The following is a 23,426-nucleotide window of genomic DNA, read 5'->3' on the forward strand; positions in this document are numbered from 1 at the left end:
GACTTCTTCATCTCTCCTCTCCAACATGAGGATGTTATCCTAGGGATACCATGGTTCAAACTCATGGCTACCAATATGAAGTTCCCTGAAAGGAGAATCTACTTCACCTACAGGGGAAAGACTATGTATATAGATGCTAATGAGTCTGGTTGTCCTATACCTCTTGTAAATCCTCTCGCCCTTGATAAATCGATGAAAAGATCAGTTTCTGTGTACATGATTTTTGTCAAAGAATCCCAAAAAGATCCTAATGTTTCATCAAAGGTGAATGGTAGGAATCAAGAAGAGTTAGACTTGTCTAAATTTCTAAAAGGATTCCAAGATGTGTTCATTGATGATATCCCTATGGACTTACCTCCAAAACGAGGGGATGATGACTATCGAATTGAGCTCCTATTAGGAAGCTCACCGCCTAACAAACCTCCCTATCGAGTTTCACAAGCTCAATAAGAGGAGATCATGAGGCAAGTACAAGAATTGGTAGACAAAGGAATGGTGAGGCCTAGCTCCTCTCCCTTTTGCTCTCCATTCCTTTTAGTGCAAAAGAAAGATGGTACATACCGCATGTGTGTGGACTATCGCACACTAAATCATATCACTATCAAAAACAGATTTCCCGTACCCCGGGTAGAAGATCTATTTGATAAGCAACAAGGATCTACCTACTTCAGTAGGATTGACCTTAAAAGTGGCTACCATGAAATAAGGATAGTGAATGAAGATATCCTAAAGACTGCGTTTCGTACAACGTTTGGCCTTTATGAATATCTAGTCATGCCTTTTGGATTGACTAGTGCACCAGCTACATTCAATCAATTAATGGAGAAAATTTTTAGACCCTACTACAAATTCACTGGAGTGTTCTTTGATGATATCATCATCTACTCCAATTCCTTGGAGGAACACAAGAAACATCTCCAAGTGATTTTTCAAGCATTAAAGAAGAATAAGCTTTTTCTCAATCAAAAGAAAAGTGAATTTTTCCTTCAAGAGATTCAATACTTAGGTCATATTATCTCTCGAGATGGTATCCGTATGGATCCATCAAAGTTGGAGGTAATAAAAGGATGGCCTAATTCAAGGAATCTACATGAGCTAAGAAGATTTATTGGTATGTGTGCATACTATAGACACTTCATAGCAAAATTCTCTCAAATAGCAGGACCATTACATGACTTAATAAAGAAAAATATTAAGTATTCATGGACTGCTAAGGAGCAAAGTGCTTTTGACAAGCTCAAAGAGAAGCTTATCTCCCAACCAGTCCTTATGCTTCCGGATCTCTCAAAGCCATTTGAGGTCCAATGTGATGCTTGTGGTGATTGCCTTGGAGTAGTCTTGCTTCAAGAAGGACATGCCATAGCCTATGAGAGCCGAAGGCTCAACACAGATGAACGGGTCTTAGGCATTTATGAGAAAGAGATGTTAGCTATTCTACATGCCCTAGACACATGGAAGCACTATCTATTGGGGACTCCATTCATCTTACGAACAGACCATCAAAGTCTCAAGTACGTCATGACACAAACAAAGTTTTCCGACAAACAAATGAGGTGGGAAAATTTCTTTCACAATTTAATTTTCCCATTGCTCACATTACTGGTAAGCACAATCAAGTGGCTGATGCACTTTCGCGATGACCAAAAGTTAATGCTGTGTCAATAGCAACTCACAATGATCTATCTTCTATGATAGACGTGTATGCTACTGACCCAGATTTTAAAGACATAATGTCACCCTTCCTTTGGGGAAGAAAGAGGAACCATTCACCTTGCAGGATGGTTATCTTCTCCATGGCAATAGGCTATGTGTTACCCACTCCATTTGTGAGAAAGTCATGTATGAATCCCACGCTCCTCCCTATGCGGGGCATAGAGGCATTCAACCTACTCTTCGAGGAGTAGAGATGTACTTTTATTGGCCTACCATGAAAGTGGACGTACAAGAGTATGTTTGAAAATGTGTAGTATGCCAAAAGACCAAGTATGATAGAGGGAAGCAACCCGGATTACTCCAGCCATTGCCAATTTCTAATTCACCATGGGAGAGTATATCCATGGATTTTATCTTTGGATTACCAAAATCTATCCATGGGAATACGGGAATATGGACAATAGTTGACAGGTTTAGCAAGCAAGCACACTTTATCCCTGTCAAGAAGACTATTAAGGCACACTAAATGGCAACTCTCTTCATATCAGAGATTTTTAAACACCATGGATTGCCAACATCCATCGTGTCAGATAGAGATCCTAGAATGACCAGTAATTTTTGGAAAGGTCTCTTTGAAAATCTAGGTACAAAATTGAATTTCTCTTCGGCCTATCACCCACAAACGGATGGCCAAAGTGAGATAGCCAATCTTACGATTCTTGATCAACTAAAGACCTATGTCACAGAAGTAGATCAACGCTCACAATGGGAAAATTACTTACCTCTTGTAGAGTATGCGTATAATAATACTATCCATACTTCTACGGGAAAAGCACCTTCTGAAATCATAGAAGGAAGACCTAAAAGTCCCTTGCTACTCAAAGTACATGGGAAGATCTTCGATGCCGATGAGTATAGCCGTGACCTGCAAACATCTTTTCAAAAGATTAAGGAGGCTATATCCATATCCCAACTAAGGCAAGAAGCTGCTGCTGACAAGCACAGAATGGCTTTAACATTCAAAGAAAATGATTGGGTCTTACTTAAGTTTCCTAAGGCTTGATTGAGGCAAACGACGGGCAAAAATCCTATGGGCCATCAAAAGTATTATGCTAAACTAGTGATGGCCGACTTTCGAAAATCAAAGAAAAAAAAAGATTACTTCCCCCCCCCCCCCCCCCCCCCCCCCACTCTCATTACCCCCCCCGTAGCTTATTTTCCCCCTCCCGCCCGACGGGCATTGATAAATGACACCTCTCTCTCTCTCTCTCTCTCTCTCTCTCTCTCTCTCTCTCTCTCTCTCTCTCTCTCTCTCTCTCTCTCTCTCTCTCTCTCTCTCTCTCCCTACATACCCCCCCCCCCCTAAATCCCTCTCCCAATTTACCCCCACTCTCATTCCCCCCCCCCCCCCGGCCATGCTGAAGCTTTGAAGAAAAAAAACCCGCCCCCCCCCTCACCTCCCCCCCCCCCCCCCCCCCCCCCCCTCCACTCTCCGCATTCTTACACTTACCCTGTACCTTCCCCCCCCCCCCCCCCCCTTGGACAGCTAATATTCCCTCCCCGACCCCTCCTCCCTCTTTCCCACCCGCTCACCTCACCCTTCCCTCGGCCTCATTCCCCCCCCCCCCCCCTCTTGGACCGCTTCTCTCCCCCCTTTTCTCTCTCACCCACTCATCCTCCTCCCCTCTCCTTCCTCACCCCTCCCTCTCTCTACACTCTCTTCTTCTTTCATTCTCACCCTGACTCTCTCTCTCCCTCATGATCTCTCTCTCTCGCTCTCTCTATGGACTTCCTCGCCTCTTACCTCTCCGGAGCAGCGGAATCTTCTCTCCTCTCTCATTTCAGCAGCAAAGCAATAGGACTCTTCTCTCCCCTCTCTCTACGCAAGCAGCGGAATCCTCTCTCTCTCTCTCCTTCTCACGAATAGCAGCAGCAATAGGACCGGTCTCTCTCTCTCTCTCTCTCTCTCTCTCTCTCTCTCTCTCTCTCTCTCTCTCTCTCTCTCTCTCTCTCTCTCTCTCTCTCTCTCACCACACACACACACACACACACAATTACCCCCCCCCCCCACCCTCTCTTCCTTTGGCGTTGTGCGCTCAGTCCGCAGGGCTGCGCTCCCTCCCACCCAGGCGCTCACGCACCGCAACACACAATACACACACACACACACACACACACACACACACACACACACACACACACACACACACACACACCGCACACACACTCACACTCTCCTAATCTACCCCATCCTCCCCCCCATCCTCCATGCGTAATTTGACAACCCGCCGGCCGTCAATCATTAAAAAAAAACATATATAAAAAAAAACATATATAAAAAAATACATATATATATATTGTATATATATATATACAACATATATAAAAAAAATACATATATATATATATATTTAGAGCCCCTTCCCACGCACGCTTTTGTGCACACACATACCTATACAAAACACACACACACCCGCCCTCATGCACGAATACCCACACACACACACGCATATACCCACCGCACCACAAATACAACAAAGGAAAAAATGACTATGACATCGACAAATAAAGAAGAAGGATCCAAAGCACGCGCCGCCAACAACAAAAAGAGAAAATGCGCCGAAGGCATGCCCCGGCCGACTCCGAAAATAAGTACGCTCAACATCAACGCACCGGCAGCACACCATTCGCCGCCGGTACCACGCAACCACGACGCCATCCCAGTAATTTATAGGTTATTTTTATCATTATCTTCAGTTTTTATCCGAGCCATTGTAAATTTCAATTTTTTTGTAAATATCCTCTCTCTAGGTGATGGTTACAAAGGCCCACCTAGAGATTCCCATCTTTTAATAACCTCCCAAAACAAAGCAAGGGTCAACCACATCCGGCCCAACACTTGCTTTGTCTCCCTAATTAAGCTTACCTAACCACACTGGGATTACCATAATCCAAGTAGCCAACACCTATAAATTGGCACTGAGAGGTCACTATCGGGGGGGGGGGCAATTCATGAGGAGCCAAGCATTTGGTAGAGTGTAGTGGGAGGGATTGACACTATCACCATCACGGGGAGGGGGCGTGTATATTGGGTTTGCCTTGGGAATTGCACCATGCGAAGGGAACCACATCCATCTCTCGACTCCAATGGTCGATGCACACACACGTATGCACGCTCTTGGTAGTAAGTATTCACAATCATTGAGTCGTCTTAGAGAACACACCAAGTAGATTGCAACACCTCCTCTCCCTACCCCTCTACCACCACGGCATGCCACTTTGTAAATATTGGAGAAATAATTCACCCTCACACCCCCAAGGGTTTTCATCATTTGCAAATCTGTGTGTGTGTGTGTGTGTGTGTGTGTGTGTGTGTGTGTGTGTGTGTGTGTAGGTTTGCGGTGTTCATATCATTGTGGTTTTGCGTCCTAGCCGCTCAAAGCTAGGTGGTGCCCCCTGTTCAGTGTTCACTTTACCGTGGCAGGCTCGAGGCGCACCATTCGGCCCCCGGCGTTTTAGAGGCCGTCGGGGTTCGGGGTCCGCTTTGCGTCCATCATTTGGTGCCCCCACGGAGGAGGGCTTTTCTAAGACCCTTCAATTTACAATGCTGAAAGTGATGCCCATTACCAATCATGGACAAGTGGCTGAAGGAATTTTCTAACTGGAGGACGGAAGAAGACGAGATGAAGGAGGCACTAGCCGCCTTCATTAAGGTGCTACTGCCAGGCTGCAGTGTCGTCAGCATTCAAGAGGTAAATTCTCCATCTCGTGTCGCTCGTTCTAACTGTAAATCAAAAGCATCAGGTGGGAGATTAGTGAAGTGCCATCACTGTTGTCAACCAAGGCACACGGTCAATGAGTGCCAGCAACCAAGGGAGCGAAAGGGCTGAATTCATCTACATCGACATTCAGAGCAAAGAAATCCTTCACGTCAAGGAAGGGAAGTAAACAGTGAGACCTCTTTTCCCTAAAGAAGCTGCAGTCAAAGATATAACTCCAAAGTGGCCTACAGGGGCTGCTCGATCCAAATGCAAGGAGAAGATAAGCCAGTCTGGAAACACATGACCCCTAAGGGAGAAGCATCTGGCCAAGCAAGTGCTTCAAGCTCAGAAAGCCGGGTTGTACCCACTTTGTCAAAGAAGAAGTCATCCGAAGCTAAGCGGCGGAAGGTCGCCTACCGATTTGAAAGACGCATGCGAGTGCTAACAATCCACTTCGACAATCCAGAAGAAGAAGTGGTAAAAAGATTCCCATGTCCTAGAGAAGAGTAGTTCGGCTACTGCTCTCACTGTTTTGGGAAGCGAGTGGAGGACCTTCCTCCTCTCCTTGTACAACTTATCCTGAAGAAGCTCTCTACAATGGGAGAAACCCAGTGGACTGGAGACGAGCTGCAACTAAATGGATTAGAATTCATGCAACAAACCGATTACAAAAATTACCTGCAATTGCTATTATCCAAGAGTCTAGGAGTGGTCAGACGCGTCGCCATCACCCCCTACATGTTAAGCAACGAAGGAAAGATAGAGCCCATGAAAGGCGACGACCTCTTGTGGATGTGCCAACTCATCAACACTGGCATGGTAAGAGTATAAGTAAGTATTCCTCCCTCTATGCATGATGAAAAACGGGCCGACGACATTCCCGTTCAGATTCCTGCAGCATATGCATGTGAATATCTATGTAGATAGGAAAGTCTTCTACCAACAGAAGATCGTTTACCTATTCGGTGCGGCGGTACTAGGAGAAATCCTCAATTCCCCGAACCCTATCATTCTCCCCATATTAGATTACCATCATTCCTTTAATGTCTCTATTTTTATCCTATTTTAACCTATCCATCCACCCCTGTAAAAAGACGCTATGAGCCGCTACTGTTGATGTAAGAAAAAAAATAAAAAAATAAAAGAAAAAAGGTTTCTAATTTCTCAAGTCACCACCATGGCAAGTGTTTCTTTCCCCACATTCAGTGGAAAGAAGGGAGAGGATCTCACCACCGACTTTTTGGATGATTTCGACATTGCCTGTGTCGTCTCCAACAAAGATGACGACATTTCACGACTTAGAATTTTTCCTCTACTGATGAAAGTAGAGGCCAAGTCCTGGTATAATGCATTGCCCCAGGCTACCAAGAATGCATGGGATGTGTTAAGGGCTGCTTTTGTAAAGAGGTTTGGTGGAGGCACAACCTCGGAGAAGCTGTGGCAACTACTGACAGAATTAAAGCAGGGAGGCCTGCTGGAGTATGCCACCTACGAGTCAAAGTTTGTGGACTTATGGGAGAGATGGGTTTCCACACTGGATGAAGGCAAAGGAGCGCCTAATTTCCTAAAGAAGGACCGTTTCATGTTGCTGGTCTATGGTCGCCGCTTAGAGAGAAGGTGAAGGGAAGGTTTCCTACAACATATGAGTTGGCAGTCGAAGTAGCCCGCCTTAAAGACAAGAAGCTGCGCATGCAAGCAAGAGTACACGAGTCAGAGGAAACAAGCTCAGTCCGACCGACCCCAGTGGCTGCAATAGCCAATCATAGAGTCCAACCACAGGAGGCATTAGAAGAACAACAAGACCTATTGAGTCGCATCACCACCCAACTAGAGAGTTTATCTGTGCATCTAGTGCAGCAAGGGCATGCATCTGGCAGAAACCCAGAACAAGGAAGGGGACAACAAAGGCAGAACCCAGAGTACCACTGTTACAACTGCGGCCATGGAATGTACTATTGTCCACACCCAAGGAGGCAGAATTTCAATAGAGGGGGGAGACAAAATCAGATCTCTCCGCCGCCAAGAGAAAGACCACCACAACCTAGTTAGCCAGGACCAATCCCACCGGTCCAAATCCTTCAACCACCTATACAACAGCAACCACCACCCCAACCTCTCATTCCGCCACTACCCCCACCACCTGCTGTGAACCAAGCGGTGAGTGTTATTAGCTTAGAGGCTAAAGGGAAGGTGAAGGTAGAAGAATCAGCTCGAGAGAAGCACAAAGGAAAAGCGAAGGTAGAAGAAGTGGATGCTATGGGAGTGAAGCGTGCGAGGCACGAGGAGGCATCTCAAAGAGAAGAGAAGATGAAAGGGAAGGACGAGTCTAGCAAGCAAGCAGCTAAACCGCGACGGAAGATAGACATCATGGACTTCTCACTAGGTGAGTATGCAAAACCCTATGACTTAGTTCAGGATGTGTTAATGCAGGGCCCAAAGATAACTTGGCCCCAATTACTCCACCTTGCACCCAGAATGAGGAGGCAATGGACGAAAATGGTAAGTACCAAGAAATCAAGACCACGGATAGTTGGGGCTATCTCTGGGAGGGATCTCGACGACATCCTGCCAACCATGGACGCTCACATCAAGGGGCAATGGATTTCAAACATCTACATAGATGGTGGCGCACAAATATGCGTCATGAGTGAAAAGATGATGCACCATCTAGGTCTAGAGGTAAGTAGGCCAGCACCCTGCCAAGCCAAGATGGCAAACAATGTAAGAGTGAAATGCGTAGGCATTGTAAATGCGGTCAAAGTAAAAGCATTCAATAAAAAAGTGGAGGTAGACATCTTCGTCATGCCACACAAATGGGAGGGCTACCCCATCATTCTTGGAAGACCTTGGGTTATGGATATGGAAGCTAAACAAGACTGGAGTACTAGGATGATCCAGATGAAGTGTGAGGTCCCCACCCCGCCATATCAAGACGACGGATTTGATGGTGAACCTGGTGGCCACTAGATCTATTGAGGAAGCAAACAAAATGGTTCAGGGTTCGACTAGCGGACGATCTCTCATCACAAGGTGAGTCGAGTTCGAGCCTACTAGCAGGGAGATCTAGCTCCACCTCGAAAGGGGAAGCGTACTTAAACTATCTAGCGATCCTAAGACCTACCTTCCAAGAGGAGAGAAACCTCGAGTGCCTTTTTCCCCATGTTTCAGAGGCACGTACTCTCGAGATTTCACTGCTCTAGGTGCAATGAGTATTACTAATATCGAAGTAAGCACTATGGGGACTGAGAGTTCCCGACCAATCGGGACCACCCATCTCGTAGGCATTGGCAACCTGAGCCAAGCCCCCACTTTCCACCCCCATACTCACACTTCCTTGTGTGACATAATTACTACCACAAAGGTTGTTCAACATAAACATTCCTTGTTTTAATTCCGAAGCACATTGTTCATTAAGACAGCCCTTCAACTAGTATTGCAAACAACACCAAGACAGTATTCTAGTAAAAATTCTACTTAAACTTATTCATTAAAATTCCAATGTTCTGGAGGTACAACATCCCCCCTCCAGCAAGAGTTCACTCCTCCGGTTGTCGCCTAGCTGCCCATACAAGTACGTATGTCCACCGCATAGAAAGCACGTCATGGACACTCCCACTGCATAAAAAGCAAGACGTGGGTTCCCACTGCATAGAAAGCAAGTCGTGGGTATCCACCGCATAAAACGCAAGGCGTGGATTCAAGAGTCCTTAACGAGGAACTCTGCCCCCTGTGATCAGTAGGAGGGTCAGGACTGATTCAACATTGGAATAAAATGAACATGTCGAGCTAAATTTTCCCTAGCAGGCATTGTTTCCTATTGCAACCAGCATACCCATCAATCATTTTCTCCCTACTTTAGAGCTTAATATACAACGAATTCAATGCCGAGGTTTTCGTCGGATTTCTCCAACATGTTTGGGGATATGTTCATTCCTAACGAAACGTGTGCAATGTTAAATTAAACAGCTTGAATGAAATTAGGACCTACCTCTTCCATTTCTTCATCGATGGCCCGTGAGATGGCCGGTATTTGTTCCTCCATGGGAGCTTTTCCCTTTCCGTTGACCTTGCTCGTTCCTGCCTTGTGGTCGTGGGCTCCACCAAAGCGAGTCCTCTTAGCCGGGGCCATTTTAAACTCACTACTTTAAATAATTAACTTGGAGAAAAGAGCTAATGTCTGCAAACGTCATAACAAGCCAAATGATAGATTAGCAACATCAAACAATGCTTGCTACATGAGAGGTTTAGATTTTTCCATATAGCAATCATTATGGATGATGCATATTCCTATGGGAACCTGCTCTAAAGATAATTACTCGACTAAGGTGATTAAGAATAGTAGGATTTCACTGATGGAATTATCAGAGAGATGAATTAAGTATGATTAATCTCTTTCCTAGCAACTAGATGATGCAGATTTATCTTATGCATATGTGTGAGGAAAGTCAACTCGTAGAGACTTAGTAACAGATTAATTTTTTCTTAATTACACCTTAATGCATAAATGAAATGAATTTAATTTAGTTACAGTATTAATGAGTGATAGAAAAGTGATTCTCTTAAATCTACACAATTACTAGCATATCGACTAATTTCTATGCCGCCTAGAGAGAGAAAATTCTAATAATTATACACTAATCATTAATCGAGAATGATGAATGGCTGATAATTCAGCTATGGAATGATGATTACATAATAGAATATGGTTAAAGAGAATTTAGAGAGTAATTATAGAGAATTAAGACTAGGAATAAGCATAATAGACGAGGAATTTAGATGGTAGAGAAAGGAATTTACAGATAGCATTAATTAAACCGTGGTTATCGTGATTAAGGGCTGATAATCTTCTTGATTTTCTGATCTGATCAAGCTTCTTGAGATGAGAATTCGGCAGCACCTTCCTCCTTGCTTCTCCTTCAAAAGGTGTGTGAACCGGCAGCACCTTCCTAGTGTGTGTAGGTGTGTGTGTGTGTGTGTGTGTGTGTATGAGCATAAATGTGTGTGTGCAGGTCTTTAAATAGGCTCCTACAGGCTGAAAATCGACCTGGGTTGCTAAATGCATCTGGGAGCTTCTCCAGTTAAGCATAGCAAGTCTAGTTCCCTACTCACCAAGTGTCAGGTTGGCTAGTTTAATTGACTCTGAGACTTAGTTACTGGCTTGGCAGCTTTCCCAGGACTCCCACAAGGCAAGAGGGCGCCCCCTAGCTGCTAAAGCTGATATGGAGAGGCCTGGGACCTATTCCCACACAGTCCCGGGCTCCGGTGCCTCCCCGCTCAATTTTTGGAAAATTGATTTTTGGCTAAAACAGGTCATACGAGTCGAATTTTGATGCCATAAATTGCTATACGGAGCTCTAACTAAGACGTACTGGACCGAGTACCTGCCATATTTAGCAGAAGTTCATTTCATGGTAAAATGCTTTTTGATCGGGGTCAGAGACTTAAACTCCCCAACGTGAAAAAAATTTGAGAGTCCTCATCTTCAAGAATGTGTTTGGGTAATCTTTTATGAAGCGTTGGTTCGTCCTCCAAGTTGCTTCTCCTTCTTCAAGGTAATCCTTCCACTTTACCAGATGCTCCATGATAGTTCTGTTGTGTAACTTCCTTTCCCTTGTTTCCAGTACGTAGTCAGGTTGGAGCTCGAGAACTCCTTGTGCTGGCATGACTATCTGATCTGAGTCCAAGAATTGATCAGGGTTAGGAATATAGGGTTTGAGTAAGCTGACGTGGAATACATCATGAACCTTCAAGTTTGCAGGTAACTTTAGCTTGTAGGCTTGGTCACTTACAACCTTAATGATCTCGAATGGTCCACAATACCTTGGGCTTAGCTTCTTATATCTGCCTAGCGATAAGTTGCTTTTCTTTGGTCGGACTCGCAGAAAAACCTTATCCCCTTCTTTGAAAGTTCTTTCTGAACGGTTCTTATCTGCATAGTGCTTTTGTCTATCCTGAGCGTGAATGTCCTGGCAAATAGCTCTAGTCTGTGCTTCCATATCTTCTAACATCTTTCTAGAGGCTTCTACCCTGATGGTTGAATCTGAGAAGTTCAGTGGTGCTAAGCAGTCCTGTCCATAAAGAGCTTTGAAAGGTGACATTCGAATGCTTCTGTGTTAGGAAGAATTATAAGCATACTCCACCAAAGGTAGATATTGTAACCACTTCTTTGGCTCTTGTGAACAATAGGCTCTGAGAATGTCCTTGATGACTTGATTAACTCTCTCAGTTTGCCCATCTATCTGCGGATGATACGCTGTACTGAAGGCTAATTGTGACCCAATAGATTGGAAAAGAGAAGTCCAAAATTTTGATGTAAACTTGGCATCTCTATCACTGAGGATACGCTTGGGCAGACCATGTAACCTAAAAATCTCCTTGATGAATACCCGACTAACATCTGAAGCAGTAAAGGTTGTCTTTACGGGTATTAGATGAGCCACTTTTGTGAGCATATCAACAACCACGAAAACAGAATCATAACCTCCTGTGTAAGGTAATCCTGTAACAAAATCCATACTGATGCATTCCCATTTCATCTGGGGTATGTCAAGAGGTTGAAGTTGCCCTGGTAACTTGATCCTTTCGGCCTTTATCCGCTGACGAGAAAGACACTGCCTCACATAGCGAAGTATGTCTCCTTTCATTCCAGTCCAAAAATAACTCCTCCTGACAGCATGAAGAGTCTTAGCATAGCCTGGATGTCCGGATGTAGGGCTATCGTGTGCTTCATAGGTACACAGAGTCTATGTCTGTAGTAAAGACATCCTCCCATAAGAGAGTAATCTTTAGCTTCAGGCATCTTATTCTGCTGGACTAGAGATACTATACACTGGTATTCTGGATCTACTAAAGATGCTTCATTGATTCTATCCCAGATAGGGTTATTTGGAATAGAGATAGCTCCGAGAAAGGATTTTCGGCTAAGACCATCTGCAACTGCATTTTCCTTCCCTGGTCTATACATTATGTCAAAGTCATATTCCTGTAATAGCTCTATCCATCATCGTTGTCGCATATTGAGAATAGGTCGAGTAAAAATCCATTTTAAGCTCTTGTGGTCTGTCACGAGCTGAAACTTGCGTCCGAGAAGATAATGTCTCCGTAACTTCAGCGCATGAATAACTGCTAAAAGTTCCAAATCATGAGTAGGATAATTCTTCTCATGATCTCTCAGCTTTCACGAAGTATACGCCACTGGTCTTCCTTCTTGAGTAAGAACTCCGCCTAGAGAAAATTTGCTAGCATCGGTTGCTACTTCAAATTCCTTACTGAAATCTGGAAGCTTTAAAATAGGAGCTGAGACCAAGAACTCTTTTAGTTTAGCAAAGCTAGACTCGTGCTCGGTCTTCCATTCGATCCTCATCCCTTTCTTTAGGAGTTCCGTCAAAGGTGCAACAATACGTGCATAGTCCTTGACAAAAATCCTGTACCATTCCGTTATTCCAAGAAATCCTCTTACTTCGCTGACGGTGGATGGTTGAGGCCAATCAACGATGTCCTTGACCTTGTCTGGGTCCACTGAAATCCCCTCAGTCGATATGACAAATCCAAGATAGTTGACTTTTGGTGAGCAAAAAGTGCACTTGCTCTCTTTAGCGTAAAGTTGGTGTTTTCGAAGAAGATGCCCTCTTTGCGAACATGTTCTTCGTGATCTGCCTCGTTCTTAGAGTAGATCAGAATTTCATCAAAGAAAACCAAGACAAAATCATCCAGGTAAGGTCTGAAAATATCCTGCATAAGTCGATTGAAGCTTGCAGGAGCATTTGTTAGACCAAAAGACATTACTGTGAGCTCGCAGTGCCCGTACCTAGTATTGAAAGCTGTCTTTGGAATATCTGATTCTTTGATTCTGATTTGGTAATATCCTGACCTTAAATCTATCTTTGTAAATATTTTGGCGCCGTGGAGTCTGTCCAAAAGTTCGTCAATCCTTGGAATTGGGTACTTGTTCTTGACAGTTACCTGGTTCAGTCCCCGGTAGTGTATGCATAGCATTAAGGTCCCTCCTTCTTTTTCTGAAAAAGAACAGGAGCACCCCAAGGAGAAGTACTGGGTCGAATGAATCCTTGCTCAAAGAGTTTCCTAAGTTGTTCCTTGAGTTCGATAGCCTCTGGAAGTGACATTTTGTAAGGTCTTTTAGAGATAGGTTCACATCCAGGGATAGTCTTGATCTCATGATCTACCTCTCTGTGCGGCGGAAGATTCGTTCTTCAGGGAATACATCATCATACTCTCTCAACCAGTTTGGTCGAAATGAGGTATCTGATTGGTCCACCTTGTTGAGTTTTACTGCATAAATTTACTGACCCTTCCTTAGTCCGTTCAAAAGTCTGCTGGCCTTAACTAGAGTAGCCTTAGGTCTCCCATTTTCCTCCTGGATTAAGGCTTCATTACCCAAGTTATCTGTAAAGGTAAAATTCCCTTGTGCACAATGTATGTGGGCCCTATTTTTCTTTAGCCAGTCCATCCCTAGTATCCCATCAAAGAATCCTAAGGGTAGGGTTCGAAATTGGGCAGAAGTTGGGTGTCCCCCTAAATCAAAATCGATTTTTCCTGCAGAATGTTGAGATACTACTTCCTTGCCGTTTGCTAACTCTACAACTAGCTTGCTTGTTGGATACTTATCTAGCTTTAGCTTCCTCATGCATCTGGGTGAAAGAAATGAAAGAGTACTACCACAATCTATAAGGAAGTTAACTTGTTCACCTCTGAGAGATCCTCGCGTATGAATGACTACGTATTGCTCGCAACCATTGGGATTTTCAATTGCAGCATGTAGGTTTTCTCTCTCCACTACTTCGTCACCCACAGTTGGTTGTACCATTGCGGCATTCACTCTGGCGGTAGCTCCACGCCCTCGCCCTCTGTTCATCCTTCCTCGTCCTCCTCTTCCATTAGCTTGGCCACGCCCACGGGTATTCAAGGGTATGGCATTGGCATTGGTTGCCTGAATGCTCCTGGGGCATTTGGATCTATAATGCCCATGCTCGCTGCATCCATAGCATCGGACATTAGAGAACTCCATGGTTGTGGTGGTAGCCACAATAGGGCGCTGGTTATACGCTTGGTTGGTTGGTCTGTTATCCCAAGCAGTGGTCCTTGCCCTCTTTGCCCAATGATTCCTCCTGTTCTGATTAGCCCTTTGTACTTCGAGAGCTAGAGGTTTGGCCCTTAACAAGGCATCCTGTAGCGTCGTCGGTCTGAGAGCTTCCAACCGAGTATTCAGGGGATCGATTAGTCCTTGGCACAACCTTGCCACCTGCTGTTCCACGGTCATCTTAGGAGCATATCTTTGAAGAGTGACAAACTTTGCATAGTATTCTTCGATAGATGAATTCAGCTGCCGAAGTGAAAAGAATTCATTCATCCTCAAGGTTCTATAGGTAGGCGGTAAATAACGCCCCATTATCGCAGCTTTGATGTCTTCCCAGGACTGGGAGGATCCCTTAATATCCATATCCCTGCAATGTTGCTTCCACCATATCTTGGCATCGCCAGTCAAGCGGAACATCGCAAGCATGGTTTGATTTACGGGTTGGGTTCCCGTAGCTTCAAAGTAATCGTCCATAGCTTCCATCCATACTTCCGCATCTCTCTCCACATTTGCCCCCTCGCCCTTAAAGATCGGAGGTTGGGCTTGCTTAAGGAGGAGCTTTTTCTCTTGCGCTACCGAGTACAGAGCAACATGCGGTACCTACATGGATTATACGAATCCTTGATACATTACTTGGATTTCAAAATAGACACGAGACTTTAAATAAAATTCAAGATTCTACTTTATCAAGAGACAAAGATTCACAGACAAAAAGCACTTTATTGATGAAAATTTATTACAATCGAAACCCCTCAATTAATAACATCATCTTATTACATCTATAGTATATAATAGTATACAACTATGTGACATGCTAACACTATTCGTATAATCAAGGAGATGGTATTGACATGATGCACTACTTCATTCGTGTAATAGTTTCTATACTCATTCTTGAGTGGATAATAAACTAAGATATCAAGCCGGAGTTCCGCTTTCAGTAATCCAAAGGTTTTGACTCGGTTCGCTGGGATCACGTTGGTGACCTTCTCCAAGAGCCAAACGTTGATGGTTTGATTGGAGTTGTCTGAAACAGTCTGGTCCAATCGTGTAGGCACCAAGTAGAATATCTCTATTACCCTCAACTCTTCTCCCCAACCTATTTTCTTCAAGTCGGTAGCCAGGCATCCTAGCTTGCGAGCGTTGATGTAGTAAACCCCTCCTAGAAATGTCCAATCAAGTTCCCATACTCTATCAATGCGAGTGGACTGTGGCGTATAAGCTTTCAACAATATCTCCATGACATCTCGCCTGAACTGGTAAACTGGGGATCTTCGAGCTTGCTCATAAATAAGCTAAAACACTTGGAACTTCCGATATTGGAGCACGGGGTCTTCCTGCAACACCAATGCAAGGAATTCGCATCAACTACCTATATACTTTCAGTTCCTTTTAAATGTTCAAACAATACGACTTTATTTCCCAGCCTAACCTAGGCTCTGAAACCAGGTGTGAGGTCCCCACCCCGCCATATCAGGACGGCGGATTTGATGGTGAACCTGGTGGCCACTAGATCTATTGCGGAAGCAAACAAAATAGTTCAGGGTTCGACTAGCAGGCGATCTCTCATCACAAGGTGAGTCGAGTTCGAGCCTACTAGCAGGGAGATCTAGCTCCACCTCGCAGGGGGAAGCGTACTAAAACTATCTAGCAATCCTAAGACCCACCTTCCAAGAGGAGATAAATCCCGAGTGTCTTTTTCCCCATGTTTCAGAGGCACGTACTCTCGAGATCTCGCCGCTCTAGGTGCAATGATTATTACTAATATCGAAGTAAGCACTATGGGGACAGAGAGTTCCCGACCAATGGGGACCACCCATCTCGTAGGCATTGGCAACCTGAGCCAAGCCCCCACTTTCCACCCCCATACTCACACTTCCTTGTGTGACCTAATTACTACCACAAAGGTTGTTCAACATAAACATTCCTTGTTTTAATTCTTAAGCACATTGTTCATTAAGACAGCCCTTCAACCAGTATTGCAAAAAACACCAAGACAGTATTCTAGTAAAAATTCTACTCAAACTTATTGATTAAAATTCCAATGTTCTGGAGGTACAACATCCCCCCTCCAGCGAGAGTTCACTCCTCCCGTTGTCGCCTAGCTGCCCATACAACTAGGTATGTCCACCGCATAGAAAGCACGTCATGGACACTCCCACCGCATAGAAAGCAAGACGTGGATTCCCACCGCATAGAAATCAAGTCGTGGGTATCCACTGCATAAAAAGCAAGTCGTGGATTCAAGATTCCTTAACGAGGAACTCCCCCCCCTGTGATCAGTAGGGGGGTCAGGACTGATTCAACATTGGAAATAAAATGAACATGTCGAGAAAAATTTTCCCTAGCTGACATTCTTTCCTATTGCAACCAGCATACCCATCAATCATTTCCTCCCTACTTTAGAGCTTAATATACAATGAATTCAATGCCGAGGTTTCCATCGGATTTCTCCAACATGTTTGGGGATATGTTCATTCCGAACAAATTAAACAACTTGAATGAAATTATGACCTACCTCTTCCATTTCTTCATCGATGGCCCGTGAGATGGCCGGTATTTGTTCCTCCATGGGAGCTTTTCCCTTTCCGTTCACCTTGCTCGTTCCTGCCTCGTGGTCGTGGGCTCCACCAAAGCGAGTCCTCTTAACCGGGGCCATTTTAAACTCACTACTTTAAATAATTAACTTGGAGAAAAGAGCTAATGTCCACAAGCGTCATAACAAGCCAAATGATAGATTAGCAACATCAAACAATGCCTGCTACATGAGAGGTTTAGATTTTTCCATATAGCAATCATTATGGATGATGCATATTCCTATGGGAACCTGCTCTAAAGACAATTACTCGACTTACGTAATTAAGAATAGTAGGATTTCACTGATGGAATTATCAGAGAGATGAATTAAGTATGATTAATCTCTTTCCTAGCAACTAGATGATGCAGATTTATCTTATGCATATGTGTGAGGAAAGTCACCTCGTAGAGACTTAATAACATATTAATTTTTCTTTAATTACACCTTAATGCATAAATGAAATGAATTTAATTTAGTTACAGTATTAATGAGTGATAGAAAAGTGATTCTCTTGAATCTACACAATTACTAGCTTATCGACTAATTTCTATGCCGCCTAGAGAGAGAAAATTTTAATAATTATACACTAATCATTAATCGAGAATGATGAATGGCTGATAATTCAGCTATGGAATGATGATTACATAATAGAATATGGTTAAAGAGAATTTAGAGAGTAATTATAGAGAATTAAGACTAGGAATAAGCATAATAGACGAGGAATGTAGATGGTAGAGAAAGGAATTTACAAATAGCATTAATTAAACCGTGGTTACCGTGATTAAGGGCTGATAATCTTCTTGATTTTCTGATCTTACGAGCTTCTTGAGATGAGAACTCGGCAGCACCTTCCTCCTTGCTTCTCCTTCAAAAGGTGTGTGAACCGGCAGCACCTTCCCAGTGTGTGTAGGTGTGTGTGTGTGTGTATGAGCATAAGTGTGTGTGTGTGTGTGTGTGTGTGTGTGTGTGTGTGTGTGTGTGTGTGCAGGTCTTTAAATAGGCTCCTACAGGCTGAAAATCGACCTGGGTTGCTAAATGCATCTGGGAGCTTCTCCAGTTAAGCATGGCAAGTCTAGTTCCCTACTCACCAAGTGTCAGGTTGGCTAGTTCAACTGACTCTAAGACTTAGTTACTGGCTTGGCAGCTTTCCCAGGACTCCCACAAGGCAAGAGGGCACGCCCTAGCTGCTAAAGCTGATCTGGAGTGGCCTGGGACCAGTTCCCACACAGTCCTGGGCTCCGGTGCCTCCCTGCTCAATTTTTGGAAAAATTGATTTTTGGCTAAAACAGGTCATATGAGTCGGATTTTGATGCCATAAATTGCTATACGGAGCTCTAACTAAGACGTACGGGACCGAGTACCTGCCATATTTAGTAGCCCCCGGGGTCCGAAAATGCATTTTTTTTTAAATTCGGGGTACGGGTGCAGTTTTTCGAGACGATCAAAACTGGACGGGTCGGGTGACCAAAAACTTGCTATTTTTGGAATTTTTTTACAGAAATTATTTTAATTCACATTTCGAAGCTTTAAAACATTCTAAACATTATGGTACTGACAGAATTTGGAAAACTGCTAAAAATAGTAACTTTTTCCATTATGTTCATTTCATGGTACAATGGTGCTCTTTTGATCGGGGTCAGAGAGCTTACATGAAGGATGCCAAAGGGAAGTCCATATTCTACGACATGAGGACTAGAAATCAGCGCAACATGATCTTGGAGGCTTCAGAAGCCGAGTCCACCAGCGACTACTCGTCTACCTCCGGAGAAGAGACGACCACCACCGACGGAAGTGACAGTAGCATCGAAGTAATGGGAGTCATTCTTAAAGACCCAAACAGATTAACACAATCTGAAGCAACCTCGGCAAACTAAGAGGGATCATCAGGTATGCAGTCCTTGGAGGATGCATGTAAGCTACAAAAAATGCTCTCAAATGAGTTAACCAATGAAGAAAGGAAGGAGTACGTCTCCATGTTAGGTAGCTTCACTACTTTGTTCATTGATGGCTATGATAAGATCACGGGAATTACAGTAGTACAACACCACATAAAGCTCAAGGAAGGCAGTAAACCCGTAGTACAAAATCTCAGAAGACTTGGAGTAATCCAACAAGAGGCATTGCTTAAAGAAGTGAGAAGTTTGCTACAAGCAGGTTTCATCTATCCTCTCGAAGTCTCAGAATGGGTCTCCCTAGTAGTAGTCACACCAAAAAAAAATGGTAAGTGGAGAGTCTGTGTGGATTATAAACCTCTCAATGCAGCCACGAAGAGAGACCACTTTCCCCTCCCATTCCAGGATGAAATACTCAATGAAGTGGCAGGTCACGATGCTACACAGTATGCGATGGCTACTCAGGATACTTCCAGATTAGCATTGCGGAGGAGGATCAGAAGAAGACAACCTTCATCACACCTTGGGGATGTTTTGCCTACAAAGTGATGCCGTTTGGCCTCACTAACGCCCCGGCCACTTTTCAATGCTATGTAACTTTTGTTTTCCAACCCTACTTTGGAACATCAATACGAGTTTTCATAGATGATTTTTGCATTTATAGCTCACGAGCCCGTCATTTAAGCAAAGTCTATGATGGCTTAACCAGGCTGCAAACCTTGGGTGGCCAACTCAACGTGGACAAGTGTCACATTGGTGAGAGAAAAGTCACTCTCCTTGGTCATGTAATTTCAGCCAAAGGAATCGAAGCTGACCCTAACAAGATTCAGGCTCTGGTATCTTTATCATCGCCCACTACCGCCAAGCAGCTGGTTTCTTTCCTTCAAAAGGTAAGATAATTAAGCAGGTTCATTCACCTACTATCTCAAGTGGTCCTTCCCCTACAACAACTGACCGAGAGGGATGTTTTCTCATGGAGTGAAGAGAATGAGCAGCAGTTTATTGGGGTGAAGCAAATCCTAGCTAAGCTTCCCACTATTTCACCTCCTAAGTGGGACGAGCCCATTTTATGTGAACCCTAGTGTGGGAAATGATACACTAGGATCAGTGCTAATGAAAAAGGATCCCAAAACTTCTTTCATGCGCCCTATTTACTTATCTAGTCAGGTCATGACCCCATCACAAAAAGGAATTACCGAAGTAGAACATATGGATCTAACACTAATGTTTGCTACCACAAAGTTCCGCTCCTATCTCCTGCCTAGACCCTTTGTAATCCTGACAATGGATTAGGTTTTCCCATATGTAATGCGACACATGGATGTCTCATCTACGATATCAAAGTGGTTAATTAGACTACAAGAGTTTGACTACACCATGCAGGTAGAAAACTCCACCAGGGCTAGTTTAGCAGGAATTCTCACTCATCGCCATTATGAGAAGAAGCTGAAGGTCAACACGGAGGCAAAGGAAGGAACACCGGCGATAGAAATTCCTAAGCTAGAGAGAGCTCACTCTCTTTTCTTTGACGGAGCTTACAAGAGAACAATGGATCAGTCTGCAGCAGGCATGGTCATTTTCAATTGAAGAGCAAGAAAGAGTATTCTCCATGGAGCAGTTATTACACTCCCACTCCAACAATGAAGCATAATATGCAGCCCTAATCCTTGGGTTGGAACAATGTATTTCACAAAGAATTCAGCACCTGAATGTGTTCGGCGACGCTCTGCTTTTGATAAGGCAAATAAATGGCACCTGGGAGTGCAAAAATCAGGTTTTACTTGGTCAACTTTGCCAAGTTAAGGACCTTCTAAAGAAGTTTGAAGCAGTGAAACTCTTCCATGTCCCCAGAGCAGAAAATCAAGAGGCAGACGCACTAGCTAAAGAAAGAATACAAGACGTTCCCGTAGGAGAAATCAAGTTAAAACTACCCCTCTTCCAAGGTAGTGATGCTATGCCTGATATCATCAGTTTTCTAGATATAGGAGAATGTCCAGCAGGACACACCAAAGGCCAAAAACAATGGCTGGTAAGGAAGGCTACTAGGTATCGCCTTATAGACAACCACTTGTATTGTAAGGGCAAAGATCAAATTCTCAGGCGAGTGCCAACCTCTAGTGAAATCACTGAGGTAATTTCAAGTTTCCATAACGGCATCTGCGACGGTCATTTTGCTCTAGATATCACCAGTAGGAAGATTCTATAGGCAGGATACTTTTGGCCTAGTTTGAAAAGACATGTACACCATTGGTGTAAGACATGTAAGGCTTTCAAGTGGCCAGTGATCACACGTTAACCTACGAGCCACAAACCCCTATCATTTCATATGATCCTTTTGAGAAATGGGGAATAGATGCAATCGGTCCTTTACCAAGGGCCCAATCAAGTAAAATTTACATCATAGTGGGTGTAGACTACATGACTCGATGGGCATAAGCAACGGCCACCACCCGCATTACAGCCCAAGAGGTGGCAAAGTTCATTTTTGAGCATATCGTTTGCCGTTTTGGCACTCCTCTTGAGATAATATCAGATAGAGGACCAGGATTCAGAGGTGATTTGGTGGGAGAACTGATGAAGAAGTTAGGCATCACACGTATGCATTCCACACCATACTATCCACAATGCAATGGTCTAGTAGAGAAGGTAAATGGAATGATTTGCAAAATCATCACAAAACAGGTGAACAACCACACAGGGGACTGGGATAAACTGTTAAGTATGGAGCCTGATTTACCCTTGTAATTTTATGTGGTAAAAGCGCACATTTGTAAGGCCCCCATTATGAGGAGAAGCCATCGTGCGTGAAGGAAAATCACTCACCGGAAACCAAAATTTTCACGGCCAAGAATCAGGGGCAACTTTAAAGGCCTCGGGGGCGGAGGCCCCCGAGACTTTTTTTTCGCCGGAATATTATGGTCGGACGGCGGCCGAAAAGTGGTCGGAAAACAACTGGTCGGTTGGCCAGTGGCCGGTAGTCAATGGCCGATGTCCGGTGGTCGGAAGTCAATGGTCGGTGGCCGGTGGTCGGAAGTCAATGGCCGGTGGCCGGTGGCCGAATTCAATGGACGGTGGCCAAATTCAAAAGCGGACTTGTCTTCTCAAGGGCGGACACACATGGGTGGATTGGAGGGTCCGATTTGGACTTATTCGCACAAGGGCGGCTACACATGGCTATCTCTCATAAGAGAGGGCAGCCCTTTTGGCCTATAAAAGGAGGCCATTTCTACACACATTTCATAGTGTGAAGTTGATACAACAAGGTGAGTGTGAGGTGGTGAGAGTGAAGCAAGGAGGGAGCTCCATTAAGGGTATAATCCCTTTGTGAACTACTTCTTGTTTTGAAGTACTAAAGCCATTGAGTGGCTGCTTTCCCGTGGACATAGCCCACATTGGGTGAACCACGTATATCGTGTGTACTCTCTCTCTCTCTCTCTCTCTCTCTCTCTCTCTCTCTCTACTCTATAATCTCGTGTATATAAATCTGTCTCACTCCATTAAGTAATCTACTCAATTATCTATTTAGCTACGTCTTATTTCCTAACAACTGGTATCAGAGCAAGGTTTGCTCGTAGCTAAATTATCTCAAGGAAAGGATTCCTTGAATTGAGTGGGAGTTATGGCGGAGGGAGGGAAGCTCAAGATTGAGAAGTTCAACGGCAAAAACTACCAACATTGGAAGATGCAGATTGAAGACTATCTCTACCAGAAGGACCTCTATTTGCCATTAGGCGGTCTTGCGAAGAAGCCCGCAACAATGGAAGACGAAGCATGGATTGTCATTGATCGAAAGGAACTGGGAACAATCCGGTTAAGCTTGGCGTCAACGGTGGCCTTCAATGTTTTGGAGATGAAGACCACGGAGGACTTGATGAAGTCACTTGACGACTTCTACGAGAAACCATCGGCATCCAATAAGGTATTTCTTATGAAGCGCTTGTTCAATCTAAAGATGGCAGAGAATGGTTCAGTTGCACAACACCTAAATGAATTTAACACAAACATAAGTCAACTTCGATCAGTGAAAATCAATTTCGATGACGAAGTGTGAGCTCTCCTTATACTATCATCTCTATCGGATAGTTGGGACAGCCTTGTGATGGCTGTAAGTAATTCTGTCTCTGGCACAAATACTCTTAAGTTTGATGATGTTGTGGGTGTTCTCCTAAGCGAGGAAATGCGAAGGAGAAGCACAGGAGAATCATCAAGTGCTGCACTATCAGTGGAAACAAGAGGAAGGCTTAAGGAGAGGTTCAAAAACCAAAAGAGTCATGATCGCTCAAGGCGGAGCAAGTCACGCACAAAGTCAGTTCTTGAATGTTGGAACTGCGGCAAGAAAAGCCACATCAAGAAGGATTGTTGGTCCAAGAAGAAGAAGGAGACAGAGTCTCAAGATAACAAGCCAACATCGGAGGCCAATGTGGCAAGTAAAGTAGAGCAAGATGCTC

The sequence above is a fragment of the Adiantum capillus-veneris genome, chromosome 25 (genome assembly GCF_014529385.1).
Source record: "Adiantum capillus-veneris isolate H3 chromosome 25, ASM1452938v2, whole genome shotgun sequence".
Classification (NCBI taxonomy): domain Eukaryota; kingdom Viridiplantae; phylum Streptophyta; class Polypodiopsida; order Polypodiales; family Pteridaceae; genus Adiantum; species Adiantum capillus-veneris.